General features: G+C 35.1%; 2 protein-coding genes and 1 non-coding gene across 3 annotated transcripts in view; 2 read left to right on the top strand and 1 right to left on the bottom strand.

Annotated features, from left to right (window-relative positions):
* LOC134789834 (tumor protein D54) overlaps positions 1–6292 on the top strand; it is a 222948-nt gene extending 216656 nt beyond the window's left edge. Inside the window, exon 7 of the mRNA XM_063760494.1 lies at positions 6283–6292. The gene's annotated coding sequence lies outside the window, so the exon portion shown is untranslated. The remainder of the gene's footprint in view (positions 1–6282) is intronic.
* LOC134789843 (solute carrier organic anion transporter family member 3A1-like) overlaps positions 1–12748 on the bottom strand; it is a 122063-nt gene extending 109315 nt beyond the window's left edge. The window contains exon 1 of the mRNA XM_063760509.1: positions 12299–12748. The gene's annotated coding sequence lies outside the window, so the exon portion shown is untranslated. The remainder of the gene's footprint in view (positions 1–12298) is intronic.
* Positions 12749–13156: 408 nt separating this feature from the next.
* Positions 13157–13228, top strand: Trnap-ugg (transfer RNA proline (anticodon UGG)). Its single transcript has one exon. It is a non-coding gene; the product is annotated as a tRNA-Pro (tRNA).
* The last annotated feature ends 12000 nt before the right edge of the window (positions 13229–25228 follow it).

The following is a 25228-nucleotide window of genomic DNA, read 5'->3' as shown; positions in this document are numbered from 1 at the left end:
TACTGTAGCCTTGCATTATGTCTTTTTAATTCTTATATTTGATATTTATTTAACATCAAGTGGATTGGTTTTGTTTTAAACTATTACTGAACAATATTCATTCAGCTTCCTAAGTCTGTATGGACTGTAAATATTTATTATGATATATCTAATAGTGTTTGGACATCTTTACCTTTAGCCGTATTCGTGGAAGTATAAATAAAATTGTTTGTAATATTTTTCAGTGACGCTTAAACTTTAGTTTCGGTCTAAAGTGTCTTGACAAATTAACTTATATATCTTTAAGATCATAACAAGTAAAACCGATGCCACATATGTACTTCTATAGAGGAATACCTATTAGCGGTTTCATTCACGGTGTAGGTATTATTGCCAATAACACAATAAAATTGCACAAGTCTTTGAGCGGAACTCGTGATCGAACGTCTTTCACTGCCGGGCAGGCCATTCTGCTGCGTTAACAATGTTATCCGCACGGATCACTTCGTTCAAACCGACCTTGTTATTTACTTTCATTATATGGAGCAGAGTGAGCATTGTACGATTGGTTACGGAACAGAAATAGCAAGGCTTTCAAACCTAGGTAAGTCTAGTTATTTTGTTTTAATAACTGTTCGAATATGTTAAGGTCATAGATACCACATTTAGATAGCACATTCGTTAATCTCCTGAGTGTCAAAGATGCAAATCACACTGAGGGAATACTGTGTGGTCCTGACGGTAGGCTAGGGCCATGCAGTATGGAAGACGTTGAAAGTATATTATACTGTGTATCTACTTGTGCATTGATGCATCTCTACAAATATGTTTTACGCTTTTTCGAGCTTTCAGCTAACCTGATTTTGAATAAATATTTTTTTTATGGAAGTTTTAAGACGCTAAACAATTGAACTACTACAAACCACAACTACTTACTTACTAAAGCTGCAGTAGTAGTAACTGCAACTCAACTGCAAGCCACTACTAAAGCTACTCTACCTCTACCTAGACAGTAATACCGTGTAGGAACATAGTGCTGCTCTCGAGTTGCACCGACCGCCAGACCAGACGGCAACGAGCGCGTTTGCGCAACCAGCTTGCGTCAGGGCGCGGCCCCGGTTCGGACTTGGGCCTCTCTACTTTATGCTATTTGAGCCCTTCTAAGCCACTTTGACGTTTATCTAGAGGGCTACTGACGTAAAGATGCAACATGCACCTAGTTAGTCCTTGTTTACAACCGATAAAGTGGCATATTCTTGCCCGAAATACCTAAAACATATCAAATTTGTTTCCAGTAGATGTACGCTCATACATGTTTCGTTTTGTACCCTTTAATCCTTGACATTTTGCCATTTCCTCATTACGTGTCGGATTACTGGTGATGCGCAGGTAAGGAACGATGATTCGGTTGATGAATTGAGTATAATTAATCCTCGGGTCAGCAGGTCAAGATCGGCGTGTGCTACATAAATTGTTTATACAACAAGGCGTTGTCTTATTTATTACAGTATTACACTACAATGACGGGCAGGTAAATAAATTACGTGATATTATTTACCTGCCCGCCAGGAGCACAACAACATTTCGTTTTCGTCGCAACATTAACATGAAGTTGTTTAGCCGTGACGGGATGGGAACAACAGTAGGTATTTGATTAATTGTTTACCTACTACTTATAGCAAAGAGCGCATAGTTGGCAAGCGCTGTGCATTCTGCGCCGGCGGCAGAGGCGGAAGCGCTTTACTGACCCACATGCTCTTCTGCTTAGCGTGCGCAGTCATATGCTACGAAATCGAATCATTTTAGGTTAAAATTTACATATGCGAGCATGCATTCCAAGTTCGTAATGCGTGTGAATCACGTGTAAGAACGCGCATTGGTTATATCCGTATTCTGTCTAGTCTGTCGGTCGGAGTTATTGTTTGATTTCTGAAGTTCAAAACGTTTGGGTTAATGTTGATTTTTAGCCGATTAAGCAAAACGAGTTTCTGATGATATGTCACTATGCAATGGATAAAACAACTTCTTCTAATTGATAAATGAGTGAGAGATCGACGGATCCGTCATAATATAGCTAATGCTATAAACGCGACTATACATAATAAATTATGTACCGAGAAATGTAAAAAGATTACATGTATAAAACGTTTTGGCGAGTGTGAATTCAGAAAAATATCTAGTCTTGTTTATTTTTGGCTCATCCCAAAGACTTCAAGCATCATTGCCTTCCTCCTGTTTAAGTGATAATACTGTAAATACTCATAATAACCGTTATAAGAAGATACATTTCCCAAACAATGCAATGATTTATTTTGATGAAAGGGTTTGCAAACTCGCTCCCGTCTTTGTCGAGGGGCGATCCGATTATTGGGTGCAAATTGATTTAAATAGCTGCGATGACAGATGATAGAGGGCGGCCTATCTTTACAGGTGGGGGAACACAGGCTGAAGATTTACTCGATAACCTTGTTTCGTTTTGATATTCAATTAATCATGTATGAATAATACCTGTATAGGGTGTCACGTACCGGAGGGTTCAAATGAAGCCCAAAGATAGACCTTAAAAGCTACCATTTGAACCCCATGTAGCTTCAGCTTATTAATAATTATTAGCAAATTATTGGTTCGGAGAATACTGACAAAGGCAGGGCTGTTATTATATCGAATACAATCTACCAAATCTTATCCAGTTCCAGCCTATTTACATATATTAATTCAAATACCTAATAAGAGTAGTCCCTGAATGAGATGATGATGAGATTGATATTTTGGTGTATTTATATAAAAACTCTTGAGCCAAGTTTTGTCTCATTATTCTCATTAAACAAATGGACTTTATAGGTAAAACAAATTATTTAGGTGTCCGTGCCTTCGCTTGAACCACATTATGAGATAACACCCTTGTAACTCAGCCCTAATCAAGCGAATTCATCAACTAGTAGCGCCATCTATCGCGCTACCCAAGTACTAATGTCGCCCGGTTGCCAGCGCGCGGCTGCTATCTCTTCAGTACGCTTTTGTAACTCAGCCGAGCAACACGTTTACAAAGCAAGTTTAAAAAGATCAAGAAATTTAAATCGTAAAAATATTTTGAACACCTCCGACTTCGTGACATTCCGCTCGGTGCCCATGGCCCAGCGACGAGACGCAGTGACCTTCCTACAGGCACCGTCACAAAAAGTACACGGGTACTTACGCCTCATGGCCTCGTCCTGTGGGACAACAAGCGTCGTCCCGTGAGACGACATGTCGTCGTTCCGTGAGACGACATGGCGTCGTCCCGTGAGACGACATGGCGTCGTCCCGTGAGACGACATGGCGTCGTCCCGTGAAATGACATTGCGTCGTCCCATGAGACGACATGGCGTCGACCCGTGAGACGACGAGGCGTCGTCCCGTGAGACGACAAGGCGTCGTCCCGTGACACGACATGGCGTCGTCCTGTGGTATCGTCCTGACAGACGACATGGTATTGTCCTGACAGACGACATGGCAGCGTCTTGTAAGACGACGAGCATCGTCTCGTTAAAAGACCTTGTGACATTCCGCTCAGTGCCCGTGGCCCAGCGATGAGACTAAGTGAGCTCTTATAGCCATCACCATAAAAAGAATACCTACGGGTATAAATGGCACACGGCGTCGTCCCGTTGGACGACAAGCGTCGTTGCGTGAGACGACATAGCGTAGTCCCGTGAGATGACATGACATCGTCCTGTGGGACATCAGGCGTCGTCCTGTAAAACGATAAGACGTCATCCTGTGATATGACAGGCATCGCGATAAGTTACGTCATCATGTGCGAAGACATTGCGCCATCCTGTGGTATCGTCCCGTGAGAGGATATTGCGTCCCATAGGACATTGCATTGTTCCATAAGACTACATTTTGTCGTATCGTGAGACATTAATGCGTCGTCCTATGAGACGATATCGCATCGTCCTACCGTTGTCTCATGGTCTACCATTAATACGGTAGCGGACGTCTTATTGGTCGCTTTATCGTTCGATGTCTGCACGGTGGGCCTCGCATTTAAGATCTGCATGGTCATGAACCAATGCACGACTTAGTGGCGTCATCATCAATGTAGCCGACCAAATGGTGTGTCACCTTTTAGACCGACGAGTAGCAGAATTTCTATTAGCGGGTTTGGCGCGAAATTGATAACGAAATGCAGTTACAGTAATTGTCTTAACCTGCCAGGAAAAAGGAAGGTTTCCGTCTTGGTCGTGTACAAATGTTGGTCTGGGTCGATAACAAACAATTCCCGTGAGATACCAAACAAACCAAAAATATACATTCTGAGGATCCTAAACTGCATGTATGACTAAGCGGCCATGAAAAATAGCAGTTAAGAAACTGTGAAAAGGGAAAAGCACAAAGTGAAAAACCTTGTGTTATACTTTGCCCAACTAGATCCTATACCAAAAAGAGAGAGGGGGAGGCAAGAAAATTGACGTTAGTCTTTAAAGAAGGAAAGAAAACTAAAACTCTCTCTTCTGAATAGGAATACCAATACAAGTATAATGCCAATTAATTTACGGCTCTGTCATAGGCTAACAAGAGATATCTCTTTATTGCGGCTCTAAACCTGAAAAGAATAGAGTTTATGATACTCATATATATTAATGAAAAATCATCGCACTAAATCCCTCTTTTGAATGATGAATGACTAGTCAGGTTGATAGTGTCTTTGGGAATACTGAAGCATCTCATGTATACTCTCTAAATATTGACCATTAGCTAAAAAATTGCGGCCTGTTACAAAGAGAAATCTTTTACTTACTTTAAATCGTCTACTATGTAGCTGTGAAACAGAGACCACTGAACTAAGAGTAACACGTAGAAAACAGCAAGTACCTTCCATCGCATTCCGTCCAATAGACCGAACTGACAAAGGCATTTATAATGTAATTAGTGCTCTATTCACATCAGTCAGGTAGAAACTTGTGAAATTAGGTTCAAAATTCAAGTAACAAGCTCCACTTCGGAAGATTATCTAAGCAGCGGGTTGTCAATCGACCTGCCGTTGGTATAACAATCATACATCATAAAACGTTGACCATCATAAACGTTACATAGTTAAATTTCAAAGGAAATGAACTCTTACTGGTAATATAACTATCGGAAACCGACGGTATTTGTAGGTGGTGCTTTCACAGAATGTCTAAAAGGACCAACTACATAGTAAAATATTAAATTAGTATGACAATCCGCATAGTTACTCATGATTGTTCAATAGGTGAAACATCGATTTCTTTAGTGGTAAATGTTATGCCTATGTAGAAGATGAAGCGCCCCTTCAAGTTATGTAAATAAATAAAGAATTTATGAAAAGATTTTTCGGTAGTTTAGTTAGAGTGGAGTTACTGATTCTGTTTCGAAAAATCGCGAATTGAATTAGAGGTGAAGCCGCCTAAGAGAACTAAGCTGTCGAACCAATAGCCACGGTCCACGGCTTTACATCTAAATGATGATTGTTTAATTTCTCCAAATAGACAAATTAAAATGAAGTCACTTCAGAAACTTTGAAACCATGTGGACTGCGGGGCAAGCCAACGTACATACAAACGTACAACGTACGTAAACGTACACACATGCGTAATATGTAGAAAATATTTGCAGGCAGTCACCGATAGCAGATACCGGATTCTGAAAGAACACGGATCAGAAATATCCTTCTTTCGATTTCCAGATGAGAGGTTTCCTTTGCAGATAAGAAAGTACTCACGTGATTGTATAAAAGAACAACAACATACGGTGGTTCAGGAAAAAATGCAAGATCTAAGTGAAATATGATCCCAGTAGTGACTCATGACTACAAATATGTTCGCCGGTTAAATAGAGCCTGCAATTTACTCTGAAAATCAACACTAGTTCTGCTGTCATTGCCAGATCTAAGTACAATAAGCTTAGCTGAAAGGTAGTAGTCCAGGGTTTACAGCATACTGTTGTAACAGGTCTCGTAGGGCATGTAATTGGAAACGTCATCGTCAATGCAATCAATTAGAGTTCCAGGTGTAGTACCCTACGAAATCATCGTGTCTTGGTTATAGGGCAGATGCGCTGCTAATCGAATTACAGCATTAGTTGTGAAGACAACTACAATTCATATATTTATATATTCATGATAATATGCTTATATGATTAAATACAGTAAATATGAGATGTCAGTAGACATATATCAACGTTACGTCAGGCGTAGCTCACTCCGCGATTTCGTCGCGTCGCTACAAGTATATGCGGCCCACACCAATTTTGGTGTCTAGCACTAGTAGTTGCCGCGCACCGCTATGGAACGGACGCCTGCTCGCACTTGCGCCACCTTGCGGTCATAATCTGTCGTAATAGTACATACTATTATTTATTCTATGGTTACGTCAAGGTGCGACATGAATATAATATGTCGCAGAAAGGCCTAGATCATCAATTAATTGTTTATTTGTGGGCATCATGATACCTAATTAACCCTAGGGTTCCCTCAAGATCATCAAATGATACACAACTTGATTGCACGAAAGCCAATAAACAACATACAACGTCCTTGTATTGCTAAATTTCTAATCAAAAGTACCTACAAATTAATAATAATAATAATTCAGCCTATATACGTCCCACTACCGGGCACAGGCCTCTTCTCACTCGCGAGAGGGCTTGGGCTTATAGTCCCCACGCTGGCCTAATGCGGATTGGGGCTTCAAAGTACAAATTAAGTAATCAAATTAATATTTGGTAATGAACGCGTCTACACGTGTTAAAGTTTGACAGGAATTGTGCCACAGCATCGCCCGCGCGCGCCGGTGCTGACAGCACTTGAGATTAGATGACATCATGAGACACCCGTGGTTTGTGCCACTGCAATGGTATAATGCCAAGAATATACTGGTTCAGACCAATATACAAGTAATAATAATGTTTTAATTTGTCTGGGTGTTACGAAAGTTCCGCAATTGGTTTGAAAACGTTGCACTACAATTTAAAGTAGATAGGTCCACCTCCTCTACTCTTACTCAAAGAGTCTTTCATCGTCAGTCAAGAGGTTTTACACTCTTATTAGAAGATCGTATGTATACGAAAGCATTAAAAACTCACAAATCGTGCTAAGTCTAACAATAAAGCACAATCCATTCCCAGCGCGCGAACCATAAAATCTTCAGTTTGGGAATCAGCTCGCCACCAGAAAGAGTGAGCATTAAACAACCTACAATTACAAGCCTTTATTATAATTAGCCTAAAAATTATGGGTGAAGGCATTGAAATTATTCAAAGATTAAAAAATCTTCTAAAATATCCTACTTGGTAGACGGATCTTCAGTCTACGCACAACATCATGGTGAGATGCCATCCACAACAACTAGAGTTGTCAGCATCACATTAAATTCATAATCATAATCATCGCCTCCATACGATTGTCACCTTCGTGTCAGTGATTCTGTTCATTCGTTACATTCGCTTGCATGACTGACAAGCATATAATATAAGCTTGGTTGACCCGGCACCAGCCTAATTGGCAAGTTTTCAGTTATCTGTGGGGAGTAATAAATTTAGCAGCACAATTGACACTTAAAATAGGTAGTAGCCTACCATTTCATATAAGAATTAATATCTATTCATGGCTTACTATTAATATGCTTGTTTTTAAAGCAACCCTCACCTAAAACTAATCAGTAGGGAAGGAGGTATTATCGCCTCAGTTGAAACTACTGCTAGGTTGTTGAGAGTTGTTACTTGTTAGTAACGCATACATTAAATCATGAAGTGTTGTATTTTCTTCTTCACTTTCTGACGCTACTTTCAGGCAGAGGAGTACTTGATTCGAAATAAATCTCAATTGCTTCCACAAATAAGAACATCATGTTTATAATTTTTAACACATTTACGGAATATGTTGTCCTTATGTAATGATAGCCCATTAACAAATAAACCTGGTATACCTAGTCAATAACTATGTATTAATATCTAAATAATGTCAATATCGTATTGTAGTGGGTACCTATACAAACCTTTGGTTATTTGTCCACATTAAAAGTCATATTACATTACATCTGGCCTATGATGCAACTTACTAATTTACATTAAATTGTTGGAAAATACGATAAATCAGAGAGGACCCAAGCTTTTCCAATTAGTTACAAAAATTTTAAACAGTGGATGGGCCGGCAGTGCTTTATTTGTGTTAAGCAGTAGACAAGTAGTAGTAATATCATGACATCATACAACAAAACCTTTTTATCACCTAGTGGGCTATTGTAAGGAAAGAATCAGGTAATTTGGACGGGTTTAATGTAAAACTCACTCGATGAGGTTCACGTTACACGCATCAGAGCTACTACTTCAGGTAGTGGTTAACTTAAATTTGTACGACCTACAAGTACCTACTTATGTCTTTAATTATGATTTTAGGGACAGTCTTTCAACTAATAGTCACACAGTTTTGTTTTATATAAAAAGTTAAGTAGTTTTATAGTCGCAATGGATAACTTATGTTGCCAGTCAGTGCTAACAATTGTCTCGTCTATCGGTAATTACAAATAAGGAAAATCTAGTTAAGGTTTGACGTAAACAATCCTTTAGTATATCAATACGGAATAAATTTCAAGCCCATATTCTTATCAAGTGATTTTTGCATAAACTTAAATATTATCAGTCACAGTACGCCCGGGCCAGCGCCGGCAGAGGTTTAAACACGTCTCATAATGTGGTTCAAGCGAAGGCACGGACACCTAAATAGAACCGTTTTTCCCCCGAAGGGTAAAAAACGGATATTTAGGTTCCTGCCGAAGCTTGAACCACACCTAAGGGCCTTGCCGGCTTATGTGGTACTGAAGAGATAGCAGCCGCGCGCTGGCAACCGGGCGACATTAGTACTTGGGTAGCGCGATAGATGGCGCTACTAGTTGATGAATTCGCTTGATTAGGGCTGAGTTACAAGGGTGTTATCTCATAATGTGGTTCAAGCTTCGGCAGGAACCTAAATATCCGTTTTTTACCCTTCGGGGGAAAAACGGTTCTATTCATGAAGCAATCCGGAAAAGTTAAAAGGGAAGGTTCAGAAGGAAACTTCGGCCGCAAACAAAAAACGAAGGCAGGGACAGATGTTTTGAATTAAGCAAATAAATCACCTTTTTACTCGCTTTCCGAACAATGGTTAATGGTAAAACCCTTCAGCGCTTTCACTTACATTAAAATATCCCCTCTGTGAATAATGTGTAAGTACTAGGTACATCAGCTATTTACTACATACCTACCTAAGATATTGTAAATGTTAATTAGGTATATCTACAGATGTGCAAGTAGCGGAATGTTTCCAAAAAGCTGAAAAAGTCCTCGCAAATCTCAGGAAAAGTTCAAAGGAAACTTTCAATTCGGAAAATTTCGATTCTCACAAAAAAATTTGCGAAGTTTCCGAATTTTTTCCTTGTGGGAATTTCGCATTTTGGAAACTGCGACGGCACGCGATAAATAATATATACGGTAAACTACTTACATAAATATACTATAGGTCTTAAACTAATAACGCATAGACAGATAGTCCCCATACGGCTAACCTGCCAAAAGTGAAGCCGAAACACGATCGATGCGTGCGTGGGAGGCTCGTGTTTTACGCTCAGCAACACACACACATATACAAAAACGTGTTGCCAGTATATAGATATTTCCCTCAAAATGGGGGATTTAACAACATCCTTAACACTTGGTTATTAATAATTTGTGTGTAGATTTAATAGCAACAGCTTTTTATGTTTATTTAAGGAATTTTGCATTTCCCGCCTTTGTGAAATAAGGTTTAAATAAAAAAAATTATACATTTTTCAATTTTTTATTTATAATGTGCATAAAATGACTAAGTACATAATTTGAAATAAAATAATGAAATATGTAATTTTTATATAATTATACAAGGAACTTCAATTAAGCGTGTTCATTTTAGAATGTAAACGTCATGTCCCATTTTGAGGAAAAAATATTCACTACACTGTCAACATTTATAAGAAATGGCGGCTGGCGAAACATTGTATTTTTGTAGTTACGTTTACGTAAAAATATCACATTAAACTCTATACTTACGCGTGAAATGTAATGTAAGTAGGTTTGTTTTTATGATATGATGCGTTGTGACACCCATTCAATGCACAAACAACCATTTTTCCTGTGTTTTTGATTTTTAAACGGGAGGTGTACACAAACCGGCGTGACCTTGAGTACTGCCAGGGCCGATCGAATACGGTGACACGAGTGCGACGTGACGTCGCACTTGAAATGGCTTCACTAGGGATGTACGAACACTCGATCTATGCCTTATAAATCTATGCTATAGGTATTCAAATAGTCTTACATATAGGTACATGTTGTTTACCTCTGCTTGTGTTTCTGTTTTCTTTTGTATTGTCTTCTTTTATTGAGGTGTGCAATACAGAGTATTTGTATTGTATTGTATGTTAGGTTTAAGTAAAATGAACATGGATTAGTTTTAGTCCCAAAAATCAGACAACTTCTAGGTAATGAGCCTGAGGGTGAGGTACCTGAGATAAGTGGTAGATGGTAGTATATGGTATGGTGGTGGTATGGTTGTGGTGGTGGTAGTCGGGATAGGATCGTAATAAAATATTGCATTGAGATCAACTAATCAAGTAGTTTAGTGACCTTGGGAAATAAAGGTGCAACGTACGCGGAAGATATGCTCATGACGTGCATGCATGACATAAGCACTGGAATTACTTATTGTAAAAAAAATCAAATACAAATGATGTACCTACCTATAAAACTTGAATTAGTTGACTTCCAACATGCCTAATTAGGCAATATCATTAGAAATTACACAAACTTATACAAGTTCAGCTTAAGACGAAAGTGGAGGACCCGCGCGAAATCGCCTTTTCATACAAACATAGTCCTCATACTGATTGGTCACTTGAACATGTTTAAATATATTTAATAATAATAGCCCACAAGAGTGTGGGATAAGATATCTTGTTGCCCAAGATATTTCTCGTGAAGTCATCTATGATAATAAATTGATGAAGATTTTGGTATCCCTATGGAATTGGTGTCCTAATCAAGTCCCAAAGTATGCACTACAGTACAATCTCATCTAATCTCATCTCACTAATCCCGCACTAATGCTGACACAAGAGAGCTGGATAACTGGAAAATTAGGATTATGGGAACTTAGAGCAAATCTGCATATTAGTATTATTGTCATAGAACTACATTTTAAAAATACTAATATTCAAAGAAAATTCTACTATTATCTGGAACTTTGCTCAGCTATTTATAAAGAGGTTGAAATGCGATAATGTAAGCGAACATACCTAGTAAATTAGGACATAGAATGATCATTTGTACCCCAATTTCAGTACCGGATTACAGGGTATACTAGACCACCGAAGTGCTGTATTATCGAGATTTCAATGTAATTGTTTAATCAGGCACTACTGTACAGAGAACTATCAAATTTCCCATACAGTGAAATTTTACCAAATATTTTTATAGATTGTAATCAATAACAGATGGTTGAGCATATAGAGTTATTCTGGTCCAAAACCAAAATGCTACAAGCAATTGGCCCAGGACTAAGCATTGTAAATGCCAAATGCTAAGTGGGCAAGGTGCCTTTAACAACATCATGGTGAAACTAGTTTAAAAAAATTGCATTCAATTAAATTATTAGCAGTATTAACAACAATATCTGCCCAAGACTAGTTATCAAAATGTACTTAGGTATTGCCAAGTATTGCTCCTGTTTTAAGTATTAGGAATTAAAAAACATACTGTTACACACATTGCCTAGCTATAACATTCATTGCAATACTGGTAAGCTCACACTAACACAAACAATTCATTGTATGGTTCTAAATTGGAAGCTGCTCTACTTTCATCAACTTCTATCACACTTTCCTAAATTATTTTATAAAATGAATGTATGTTTTGCGTTTATGGGACATACATTCCTAAACATTGACGAAATGTCCAGTCAACAATTCAACATCATAGCGCAGCATTTTCTTTTTCCACAACAAGACGAATCAGCTGTGATTGCCAAACACGGGCAGAGAACGAAAATAACAAAATCAATACCCACGTGATGGCGTATTACCATTTTTTACTTGCTCCCGTAATTATAAACCTACTTTAAACCTGTTTCACCCGTAATCTTGCTCTTGTTTTTGACAAGACTAGACAGACAGCGCATAATTTTCTGATCCCGAAATAAATGCAACAGCAAAATGCTTGCACATTTTAAAACATTTTCAGCGTTAAACGGAGTTCTTAATGCAATGAAAATGTCGCAATTTAGGTCGAATAAGAGGTTTTTACTTACGTTATATGATGTAAATGGACTCCTGGTGAAATGGGCACAGAGCAATGATGAGGACTCCAGTGTTTCCTTTGTGAGAGAAAGGCAATGAACGTCACACAAAATCTGTAAATGCACTGTATTAATAATTCTTCAATTCGATTTTCACAAACACTGGTAATAAAGAAGAATAAACAAATCAAGGTTCACTTGTCAATAAAATTTGTCAACAAAATATTTAGAACGAATCGACTCGAAACACTCGCACAACCGAGTACAAACTTCTACTGGTGGAGGTGGCGTTTCGTAAGTTTTGGTTGGCTGGCTTGTAGAATATTGTCAGCGGTGTGAAGTTATCCGAGAACCATAAACGCCAATCCATCAGCTGATTTAGCAAAACTAGTGCCATCTTTGTTTAAGGTAAATACCGAATGATGCCTAACACAAATCACAGATGGCTAGCTGGAGCTCGGTGGCACTAGTAAGTGATCTGATTTACTGCATATAGGTGGCGCTGATTTACAATGCGGCAAGGGGTATGGACTACTTGATTCTAATCTAGACACCAAGATGGCGCTGTACTTTCCTTGACCAAACCTTGACTGAAAATGTCCACAGTAAATATTTTTTTGTATAAATAGCTTTAGATTGTAAAAGTAGGTTGCAAAGTGAAAATTTTATTTATTTTGTAATTATCATTAAAACCATTAATATTTTGAGATAAAAACCTTCAAGGAAAGAATTTAAATCTGTATAAATTGTATGACATAGGTAACTATGACATAATATTTTATATTTAAGTATATGTACAGATTTATTGTGTTAAGTAACTATCAAAACTAACTAAGTTACTGATACTATATTTCGTCTAACAAAATATGTGGCCTCTTGGTCTAGGGGTATGATTCCTGCTTTGGGTGCAGGAGGTCCCGGGTTCAAATCCCGGAGGGGCCCACTTTTTGAGTTTTTGGAATAGAGAAACTCCAAACGGTAAGGCTAGGTTCACACGGCGTTAATTTTTCCCGTATACCGTATACGGGATTTTATCGAATACCGTAGTGACAGCAAAATATTTGAAATAATTGAACGTAGACATTCCATTCCATTCGTAGACACTAGACAACGTTTAGCCGAATATCGTTTTGCAGAGTGGTTTATTCGACCACGACCAATTTTATGTCTATCGTGTTTGAAAAGTGTTGTATGAAAATCAGGGGATTTTAATGTTTACTCTTTTCAGAATAATTAAAAACCGGTAAGTGCACGCTAATGCAGCATCAATATCAATTTGCAAATAATAAATAAAGAGAGAGAGACGAGAGAGCTAGTTCATTAGGTGTCCAGGGAAATCCATTCCCATAAGCCGTTATACCTACATATAATAAATCAGATCGATTTTCGATCACGTTTTTTGAGGTAGCTGACACAATATTATGATTTCTCTACAATCATGATAATTACTTTCACAAAAATAGGTAAGTATCTCCTGAGTAGCTAAAAGGATAATAGTGCAAAATACATCGATGACTTCTGTTCTATCCTTTGGTTTTGTCGTTTTGATTTTACATATAAGTATTATACATAGGTATATGTATTAAGTAAGTATATGTTTATTTTAATTACCTACATATTTTAGACCTTAGCATCTAATTAAACTACCGAGCCGATATTGGTGGTTGTTTTTTAAAGCCAAGGTCACAAATAGGCTACTGTTTAATCGATTTCCAAAGAGGTTGTAAATTTTAAACTGTAGATTTAGAATTTAGAATCTCTTCGTTGGGTTAAAGTTTTTTATTTTGTACTACATATTTAGTAGTTCCTATATCAGTGTTGCGCTACTTTTGTTACGTATTACCTACTTACTTAAACTAATTCGGCGTTCACACGTTTTGTGACTACGAGTATTACATTTGTAGTTTTACGTGCCAAAATTACGCATGCGGTAGTATTTCATCGTTGTCAACGTAAGTTCTAATTTGTAAAACTGGAACGTGTGCCTCAGCTCGTATTCCAAAGTACCGACACACGGGTTAGCATTGTTAGCAAAGCCACGAAATTGTGGCACACTTGAAAGCCCGAAAGGCATTAACAAACAGACTTTTATCGCTGGTCCCGCGCGTGTTCTGGTGGCTCTCCCACTGATTACATTATATAAAAGAGCAGATCGACCACTCTAATAGATAACATTATTTAGTATCATTAATTAACTATTAGTATCGTTAGTTAGGTATTATTTAATAACTATTGCGCTATTACTTTGGTAAGTGGCAGTGTAAGTGGTAGTAAAATAAACTTTAATTATAGGTAAGCATGACGGGTGCTCAAATTGTTTACTGCATCGCGATTGCGCGCTAGAGTTACCTAATCTGTGAACGTTTTTTAGGAGATACCTACATTTAATTTTCCAGATTCCACTCTATTGCTTTTTAATTTTCTATTCTTCAATCCGCTTAACCTATATATGCCCAGATCTACTCTTTGGTCTAGCTAGACTCCTTAAGTTTACTCTCCTAAAAATTTTAATATGTAGTAGCGAGTTTTATTCAGTGTGTCGAAAAAGACCCAGTGGGCATATATTGGTTAAATACAAGATTATTTTTAAAATAACGCGGCATGTCTGGTCTGCTAGAACTATTACGCAATCTATGCCTCTACCATCGCCTTATTCGCAGTCTCAGCGTGCAGCATGTAACACTTCCCACCTCTCTCTCCTCAACTAACCCTAACTTACCCCTACTTAGCTAAACCTAGACTTGCCTAAAATACTAAAATTCCAATAAGAAAATCTAAAAAACTAAAAACCTTTAAAATACTGTGAACCGTAATTACCTTTATTAGTTATTATAAAATAATGCAAATGACCTAAATAAATACTACTTAAATAAGTTAATATCTTGAATTGGATCAGTAGATTGGCCAAATGATCGTTTAGTGTTTATGTAGGACCCTTCGTCGTAACCGTTAATAGTAACCGAAATCCTTTTCGCATAATAGGAAAGAGTTATGTATTATACGCCTATAAATCCTAATATTGTTAAATAATTATTAAACCGTGAATTATGTCAGAGTAATAAGAAATATCATTGCAGGTTGTAGTAATGTTTGACTTAATCAGATTAAGTCTGTAATAAGATGTAATCAATAAGTCAATAGTAAGTATGTCAAAATCAAATAAGTCTGTAGAATGTCATAGTTAAATTGTCAATAAATTATATCAAAGTAAGTAAAGTCTGTCAAATGTCATAGTCAGTTGGTCAAAGTACAAATACTAATAAATGTCACAATATTTTGTTTTTGGGGTATAGATATCGCTCCGCCTCCGCGACACCCGTGATCATCATCCAGTTGCAGGTCAGAATCCCCGCCCCAGTTCTGAAGGAACTATATTGTGGTCCAGAAGGGACATCTTTTAATAATGACAGGCCTATTCCATCATTCGACCATGTCATTATTTTGTGACATTTTTCGTCATAAATGAGAGGACATCAAAGGGACAATTTAACATAACAAAATACTGGTAGTAGAGCAGCTGTATTTGATCCACTCAAATTCTCCAGAATACTGTAATTTTGTAGTATACGTATTTTAATATTCAATGAAATGATATTATCCAAACTTTAATTGTAGTCATTTTGAATCACACTTTCGGACCAAAACAATCTACGATCGTGCATCTGCCTTGATCTGAGCCCGGATAAATCACTCATTGAAATAAGGTTTTATGATAATATATGACCTTATATTTTTAAAGGTCAAGTGTGAAAATCACAGGTAATCTGTAGAAAACAGAATGTAATCGTCATACAAACTGCTAAGGGACAGGCAAAACAAATATTTCTTTGTAAGCAAATTGATTCTACAATACTACATTATATTGTGATTATTTACTTTAGTTTTTCCCACAATATATTTCTACCAGTAGCGTTGCAAGGGACCAAATATATACAGTCATGTCATAAGTAAGTCAAGTTTGTCAATAAGTCATAAATAAATATATGTAATAAACTCCTAACAAACCCTAACCCCAAACTACATCCTAGCTAACGCTAAACTGAAGTTAACCCATAAACCCATAATAATGAACAACAAATGCAATAAAATAGCCATAAATGTATCGAAAAGGAACCTAGCTACCTGCTGTAAATATCTAATGGCTTTGATATATTAAAATTATAAATCTTGATCAATCCTACAAAAGCCCTAGACCTGATAAATAAAAACCCTAACCTAACAGCTAATCTATCCAACTATTCTACCGATATATTTGAAAACTAGCATCCCGGGATGCACATTTAATTTACTCGCGTAATTACTCGATGTGCAATGAGTAATTTCTATGCTATAGCTAACTAAGACGAGTGGAGACACCTCGTTTTAGACCTAAAAATCCTATTTCTCCGTGTGCTAGCCATACTTCCACACAGTGGATTGGGACAGCAGAAGTAAGGCCGGAAAGGGGTAATATAAAAGTGAATATATAAGTATATAGATACGGGATAATTGGACTAGAATCTGGCTTCTTTAAGAAGTCTAGATGACAACCCAAATCTTCCAGATCCTAGGGGGTGACCCTGTCTTAATAAATGCAGGAACTGCCAGGTCCCCACCTGGGTTTTATCAAAAACACCGCAAGTTAGTAATCTGCGCTGTAGTTGCCACCGTTAGGTTACCTGCACAACTTACTAACCCCCCAACACTATGTTGGATCGGAACTAGTTCTCTCTAACCCATAAGTATGAACGAAACAACTCACTAAACTAAATTAAAATTAATATATAGAGTATTCCAACCAAGTTCATTTCAGTGCTTAATATCACTAAAATAAACCAGACCAAACACTACACATATTAAACACAATTAAAACACAAACTAATTAATTTTCACTGGAAACAACTCAAGACTTTACAATCTTTAAGAATCTATTGATTTATAACTTAAACTTCACTTAGTATATTATAACACACTAGCGCTTGTCTAAGCACAAATCAATAAATAATTAAAATTCACTAAAAATTACAAAACCACTTTGAACAATACTAACTTTACAATATTAATAAGTCTATTGATTTATAATTTAAACTTTACTAATACAATATTAAATACTAGCACTTGTCTGAACCACAAATCAATAAACAACACAAAAGGAATTAAACCCACTAAAATTAACACAATTTAAATGTAATTCTCTAAAATTATTCAAGTAAAACCCCACAACAAATTACACTACATTATTCTCCAATCCAAACTCTACCAGCATCATGAGAAACTAGCAAAGTCCAGGTCAGGTCACAATATAGGTAACCTAGATAGACCTAGCTAGAGAACCGACGTCCGACGGTTTGCGGAAGGCAACGAAGAATGAACCCGTAAGGGACTCTATTGATCCCTACCTTAGATCCCGTCATCCCTGCTATTTCCCACTTTCTTGTACGTCATTGGTTTCCCCATAACCAATACTGAATTTCATAATTTCGTACAATCCTCTCACTAATTACACCTTATTTCCTAATTAAAATAAGGTCCAATTTGACCTACTTTAGGGTGTGGTTTAAACTATTTCTTTACGCCTATGGGATTGACACTACAGTTTTTATTCTAACCACCGTTTGTTTTTCTATATGAGCACATATTGTAGAACTCCGCCCCTTTCTAAATTCTTTATAATATGGTTCAATTTTGCATAGAATATTTTAACCAAAACAAACATTATTCATTCAATTTTACGATGACGTGCGAAATACGAGTCTACGCACTTGAAACATAAGAAACCAAACTGATTTTTAAAAGATTTTTAAACTATAAAAGCTTTATGACATTGAAATAAAGTTCAAATTATTTTATGAATAAGTATCTTAATATATTGGTTTACTATTAATCACTAGGCTCTTCAAAACTATATCTAGAATTTCAGACGAAATGGCCCACTTGAGATATGAGAAGAAATATAAATACTTAAATTACCGTGGGACACAATATTGGAAATTTAACCTACTTAAAAATAGAACAATACTATGTTCACATATAATGTTAACATGGAAGGGAGCCTCTGACATGTTACAATCGCCTCCCAAAATTTGCTGTAGCTTAAATATATTAACTATATATTTGCGAAAGTAAATTTTCGAAACAAAACAAAATAAGTAAAAATAATCGTAATCAAAAATAATTCAATTAGTAATAAAAACCCTTTTAACATTCTTCCCTTCTGTGTGTGCCTTTTTTTTTTGTTGCGGCTGTGTGTGGTGTGTGTTTAAACCAAACTAAAGAATGAACATTTCTGAAAGAATAAGTTTCTAAGTTCAGACATGTTAGAAATAAACAATTAAAAAAACGCAACCAGTTCAGCTTGCCTCAACAAGAAAATAGAAGTTGTGCTTGTAGGACATTTGTCCTAACCTTCTATCGATCCGAATGATACATACGACGTTTCCGACTTTATGTCTATATTTTAGCGACCAAGAGAGGAACTGACGTATCTCTTTTTAAGACAAGATTGAACCTTTTACCAAGGAGCATTTTATGCCACTCGAGGGGTTTTTAGGGCATTCTATGCCACACATTTTCTTTAAAAGATTTAATTCCAACACCGTAACTCAAGACTTAAATCTTCCAAAAAGCCTTTCTCAGTCGGGCGCATGTTCATCATTAACGGGACGTTAAAATAAAAGATTAAACTAATGCTTAACCTTTCGTTTCTACAATGAAGCTCTAAATAAATAAATTTATTTATAATAATTATTAAAATTCCTAAATAGTACTGACCAATAAAAAAGCACAACTAATCATTAAACTGATTCGAAATGAGCTACATAATACATATTGTCATTAAAAAGTTCTAAGCTCACTTCGCATTATGCTTTTCCATATGAAGAAAGTACTATGACGTCACATTAATGATGGGTGTGTGAGTTCTAGTTCTGGTGTTGTGTGTAGTATAGAGATAACACGGAAGCAGTTTAAACTCTGCAAGTATGCTCTTTTTTTTTAGCGAGCCTAACCTAACTCCAAACTACCGTGTTACCTCCCTTGTATAGTGTAGTGTTCCGGTCAGAATGTCAAAAAAGTGTTTTGAATTTAGTTTTGCTATTTTCTCAGAGCCCTGCATAAAGAAATATATTTCATGCAATTACTAACATGCACTAACTCGTAGTTTAACATTCATCGAATTTATTCGTCTTCATTCTTTTTTTTCATACATCCCTGAAAATTTAACAATACTTTCGCAAAAAAACAATTAAAAAGAAGTATTAATAATGCGTAATCTTTTTTATGAAAATTTACTGTTAGCAAACATACAATCAATACATCTATTACAACAAAACTAAATTTTTTTTCAACTCTATTACCTATTTGAAAATAACAGTGCAATATACTACATAGCAAAGTTTATATATTTATACCATCTTGTGATAAAAAAAAACTAAACAACATCTACTTGCTATAAATTGTAACTATGGAGAGCCTGGCAAAATAATAATAAACATGTTAAACTTTGTAATTATTTAAAATTAACAAAATAAAATTAAATAGGTAGGTATTTATGTCATAAACATGAAAAGAAACTATCTAATGTGATAACCTGATAACCATCTACATTACCAGCTATAAAAATTAAATAATACTTTAAACTGTATTTAAAAATTACTAAACTTCAAAACGTAAATAAAGAATAAATAATATGTTTGTAATGTAATACATTATTATTAATTTTATTTTAAATTAACCTACTTGTATTGACCAATATACTGTACGTAATTATTTATTGAAATTTCATTATTTATTTCTAATTTAGTCTAAATTTATTAAATTCACACGTAATTAGATCTAAATGGAAACCTAGATTACCTAAACCAACTGCAAAAACGCCTTTATTATAAGTGTCACAAGCTTCACAAATTACCTTTTTGTGGATATAAAACTATTTAAGTCAACCCAAAATTGTGGCTTATAGAAAAATGTTTACTGTACTATTTACTCATAAATATTCCTAGCATATATGTGAATAATGTAAACATATATGTGAAAAATGTATGTATACCTGAAAAGGTAGTCTCAAAATAAATGAACGTGTAATTATATACTATGCAACTCGATTTTTATATAGGTGCCATTAAAACGTTGAACTTTAAAATACTTATTGTCATTTTATATTTTAAATTATTCGCTTTTACAATTCTAGCTCAGAAATTGTAATACTATTAACAACCTATGTTTACATATAAGAACAATAATAAAAAAAAGTAATAAGCCACTTCAATAAACACTAGATAAAATAAAACAATGGCTTAATCGCGACCGAGTAAGTCACACATTCCTATACCTACTCAATGATTTTAAAAATAAATAGATAGACCCATTCATATAACCCTGAGCGAACATGTGCACCAACAAAATGTGTACAAACTCCATTGCGTACCAATTATCTAGTCCACTTCGTTATGTTCGTGAAACCCGTCTGTACGAAATAATCTATGTAAGTTAATGTACCTTTCCTACGGACTTTATCAAAAAAAAGTTGTTTAATAACGCAGTGTTATCAAGATTGAAAATAACATGAATATCATAAAATATTAGTGAAATAAATTATTAATGTTAATGCTCAATCATATATGTATATTGTATAATATACTTTGATGAATTAGACAATTATCGTAACCAAATATAGTGAATCTATTAAAATAATGATATCCTACAGCACTAAGCATAAAACCAACCCATAAAAATGTAGGTAAGTAATTTTAACATTTATTTGAATTCATACTAAACGCTATTCCTTACATGATAAAAAATAAAACATTTAACTTTAACTTTGAGCGATAACAAAAACAACCCTCACTTACACTCAAGTGGTTGGCACAACACTTTTTGGAATTTCTTCGAATGACTTTAAGTTTAAGCTCAAATTTCAGTCAAGTGGCCGGCGCGACGTGTTTTTGTAACAAGTCTAACTATTGTCGATAACTTTTAAGAATGTCTCGAGTGACACCAATAACAAATGAACCATAAACATACAGAGTTAAAATAACGTATTAACTTATTTCAACGTGACTATTTTACGTACCCTACTGTACTTACATAATCATAATCTATCTCATAAAAAGCAAAAATTTACTGTATGATAGTTAGGTAAACTAGTAATACCTCTGAATGACTAACTCTAGTATAATATTTAAAACTTTATAATACTACACTTTAATCAAGTAATTATACCAAACAACGCAATGATAAGAGTGTACTAAATTCTGTATGAATACATGTTCATGATTTATAGAAACAGAAACACAAGACACAAAGTTACAATGTAAATTAATGCAAAAAATGAACTTATCCCTGAATGATAATCTCCCTAAATGGATAATTTTGATGGATAATTATTAATAATATTATGTGTAGTATATGACCGAATTTTAGCAGTAATTAACTTTTATTTATGAAACCAAATAAAATGATAGAATGATGCCGTTTTAAATTTGCTACAAAAACAGGTAATTCACATTATCTACGTATGTTCAATCGCAATGCTATCATAATCAAATTTACCTGTATTTTTTCAACTTTTAGTAAATGACTGAAACTACAAAGATGTCAATATTGTTCTAATGAAACTGTAATATTGAACGCATGTCCCGAAAACAACAAAACTTCATTCAGCCTTGCCAGTTGGCAATAATAATGTTTGTGTTGAGTTAAGTATACTAAAATATTCGTGTTAAAATGTTTTCTAATTTTGACTATCCCTATTTTAAGCTACGTCATCTAGGAATCGAACCCAGATTTTATTTATTGTAATTACACAACTGACTTCAACACAAACTAAGGCTACGGTAGTTTATATTAATATGCCTAAGTGTATATAAAAGTAACGTAAATTCATTTTCATTATAGTTTGATGAACTAATTATTACACAACCTAATGGCAAAACTTAACATGAGATCACTTTACGCTAAGTGAACCTTGTTTAATTTATGTTAGACGAAATAAAATATAAATATATAGACTTATGTCTCTAATTTCTGAAATCTATATTGTACATATGTATAAAATTCATATCGAAATCGAATAAAAACAAACCCGCAATTTTAGACTATTTTTTGCGTTACTACGTACGCCTCCCCATGTATACACTTTAATAATTTTAACTAACTAGTATCAAATTACATTTAGAACATTACTATGTACGCCTCCCCATGTATACAGCATTAATAATTTTAGCTAACTACTTTTCATAAAACAATTCTATAAATAGACCAAAATATATTTTCATAAGTTCTAGTATTTAAACGCGTAAAAAACTTGTAAAAGCTATGACTAACATGGCATACGCATAAAAATTGTTTTATAGAAATAAAATCATTAAAAAAAAGTTCTTCAATCACTCAATAACTCTATTCCAAAATATGCTATCCGTCTTCACGTCAACAATTGTGTTGCTATAATCGACCGTTTACACAAATCAACTATAACAACAACTTTGATCCAAAACAAGACATGTAACTCTCAATGAAACTAGCTAGTAACGTTAATAAAAATAATTAAAACCGAATTATATAGACTCGCGCCATAATTACATAAATATACGAATTATTATGAAATATACGTAATATATTAAACTTTATCCTGGTCTCACAAAACCAATCGTATTAAATATACGAATTATTATAAAATAATAAACTTAATCTTGGTCTCAGGCAACAATTTGTATTAAACATACGAAGTATTATACAATAATAAACTTAATCCTGGTCACTACGGCACCAATTGTAACACTTCCCACCTCTCTCTCCTCAACTAACCCTAACTTACCCCTACTTAGCTAAACCTAGACTTGCCTAAAATACTAAAATTCCAATAAGAAAATCTAAAAAACTAAAAACCTTTAAAATACTGTGAACCGTAATTACCTTTATTAGTTATTATAAAATAATGCAAATGACCTAAATAAATACTACTTAAATAAGTTAATATCTTGAATTGGATCAGTAGATTGGCCAAATGATCGTTTAGTGTTTATGTAGGACCCTTCGTCGTAACCGTTAATAGTAACCGAAATCCTTTTCGCATAATAGGAAAGAGTTATGTATTATACGCCTATAAATCCTAATATTGTTAAATAATTATTAAACCGTGAATTATGTCAGAGTAATAAGAAATATCATTGCAGGTTGTAGTAATGTTTGACTTAATCAGATTAAGTCTGTAATAAGATGTAATCAATAAGTCAATAGTAAGTATGTCAAAATCAAATAAGTCTGTAGAATGTCATAGTTAAATTGTCAATAAATTATATCAAAGTAAGTAAAGTCTGTCAAATGTCATAGTCAGTTGGTCAAAGTACAAATACTAATAAATGTCACAATATTTTGTTTTTGGGGTATAGATATCGCTCCGCCTCCGCGACACCCGTGATCATCATCCAGTTGCAGGTCAGAATCCCCGCCCCAGTTCTGAAGGAACTATATTGTGGTCCAGAAGGGACATCTTTTAATAATGACAGGCCTATTCCATCATTCGACCATGTCATTATTTTGTGACATTTTTCGTCATAAATGAGAGGACATCAAAGGGACAATTTAACATAACAAAATACTGGTAGTAGAGCAGCTGTATTTGATCCACTCAAATTCTCCAGAATACTGTAATTTTGTAGTATACGTATTTTAATATTCAATGAAATGATATTATCCAAACTTTAATTGTAGTCATTTTGAATCACACTTTCGGACCAAAACAATCTACGATCGTGCATCTGCCTTGATCTGAGCCCGGATAAATCACTCATTGAAATAAGGTTTTATGATAATATATGACCTTATATTTTTAAAGGTCAAGTGTGAAAATCACAGGTAATCTGTAGAAAACAGAATGTAATCGTCATACAAACTGCTAAGGGACAGGCAAAACAAATATTTCTTTGTAAGCAAATTGATTCTACAATACTACATTATATTGTGATTATTTACTTTAGTTTTTCCCACAATATATTTCTACCAGTAGCGTTGCAAGGGACCAAATATATACAGTCATGTCATAAGTAAGTCAAGTTTGTCAATAAGTCATAAATAAATATATGTAATAAACTCCTAACAAACCCTAACCCCAAACTACATCCTAGCTAACGCTAAACTGAAGTTAACCCATAAACCCATAATAATGAACAACAAATGCAATAAAATAGCCATAAATGTATCGAAAAGGAACCTAGCTACCTGCTGTAAATATCTAATGGCTTTGATATATTAAAATTATAAATCTTGATCAATCCTACAAAAGCCCTAGACCTGATAAATAAAAACCCTAACCTAACAGCTAATCTATCCAACTATTCTACCGATATATTTGAAAACTAGCATCCCGGGATGCACATTTAATTTACTCGCGTAATTACTCGATGTGCAATGAGTAATTTCTATGCTATAGCTAACTAAGACGAGTGGAGACACCTCGTTTTAGACCTAAAAATCCTATTTCTCCGTGTGCTAGCCATACTTCCACACAGTGGATTGGGACAGCAGAAGTAAGGCCGGAAAGGGGTAATATAAAAGTGAATATATAAGTATATAGATACGGGATAATTGGACTAGAATCTGGCTTCTTTAAGAAGTCTAGATGACAACCCAAATCTTCCAGATCCTAGGGGGTGACCCTGTCTTAATAAATGCAGGAACTGCCAGGTCCCCACCTGGGTTTTATCAAAAACACCGCAAGTTAGTAATCTGCGCTGTAGTTGCCACCGTTAGGTTACCTGCACAACTTACTAACCCCCCAACACTATGTTGGATCGGAACTAGTTCTCTCTAACCCATAAGTATGAACGAAACAACTCACTAAACTAAATTAAAATTAATATATAGAGTATTCCAACCAAGTTCATTTCAGTGCTTAATATCACTAAAATAAACCAGACCAAACACTACACATATTAAACACAATTAAAACACAAACTAATTAATTTT

Source organism: Cydia splendana, chromosome 4, assembly GCF_910591565.1.
Source record: "Cydia splendana chromosome 4, ilCydSple1.2, whole genome shotgun sequence".
Lineage (NCBI taxonomy): Eukaryota > Metazoa > Arthropoda > Insecta > Lepidoptera > Tortricidae > Cydia > Cydia splendana.
The sequence above is the reverse complement of the archived record's forward strand: the minus strand, read 5'-3'. Positions and strand labels throughout refer to the sequence as shown.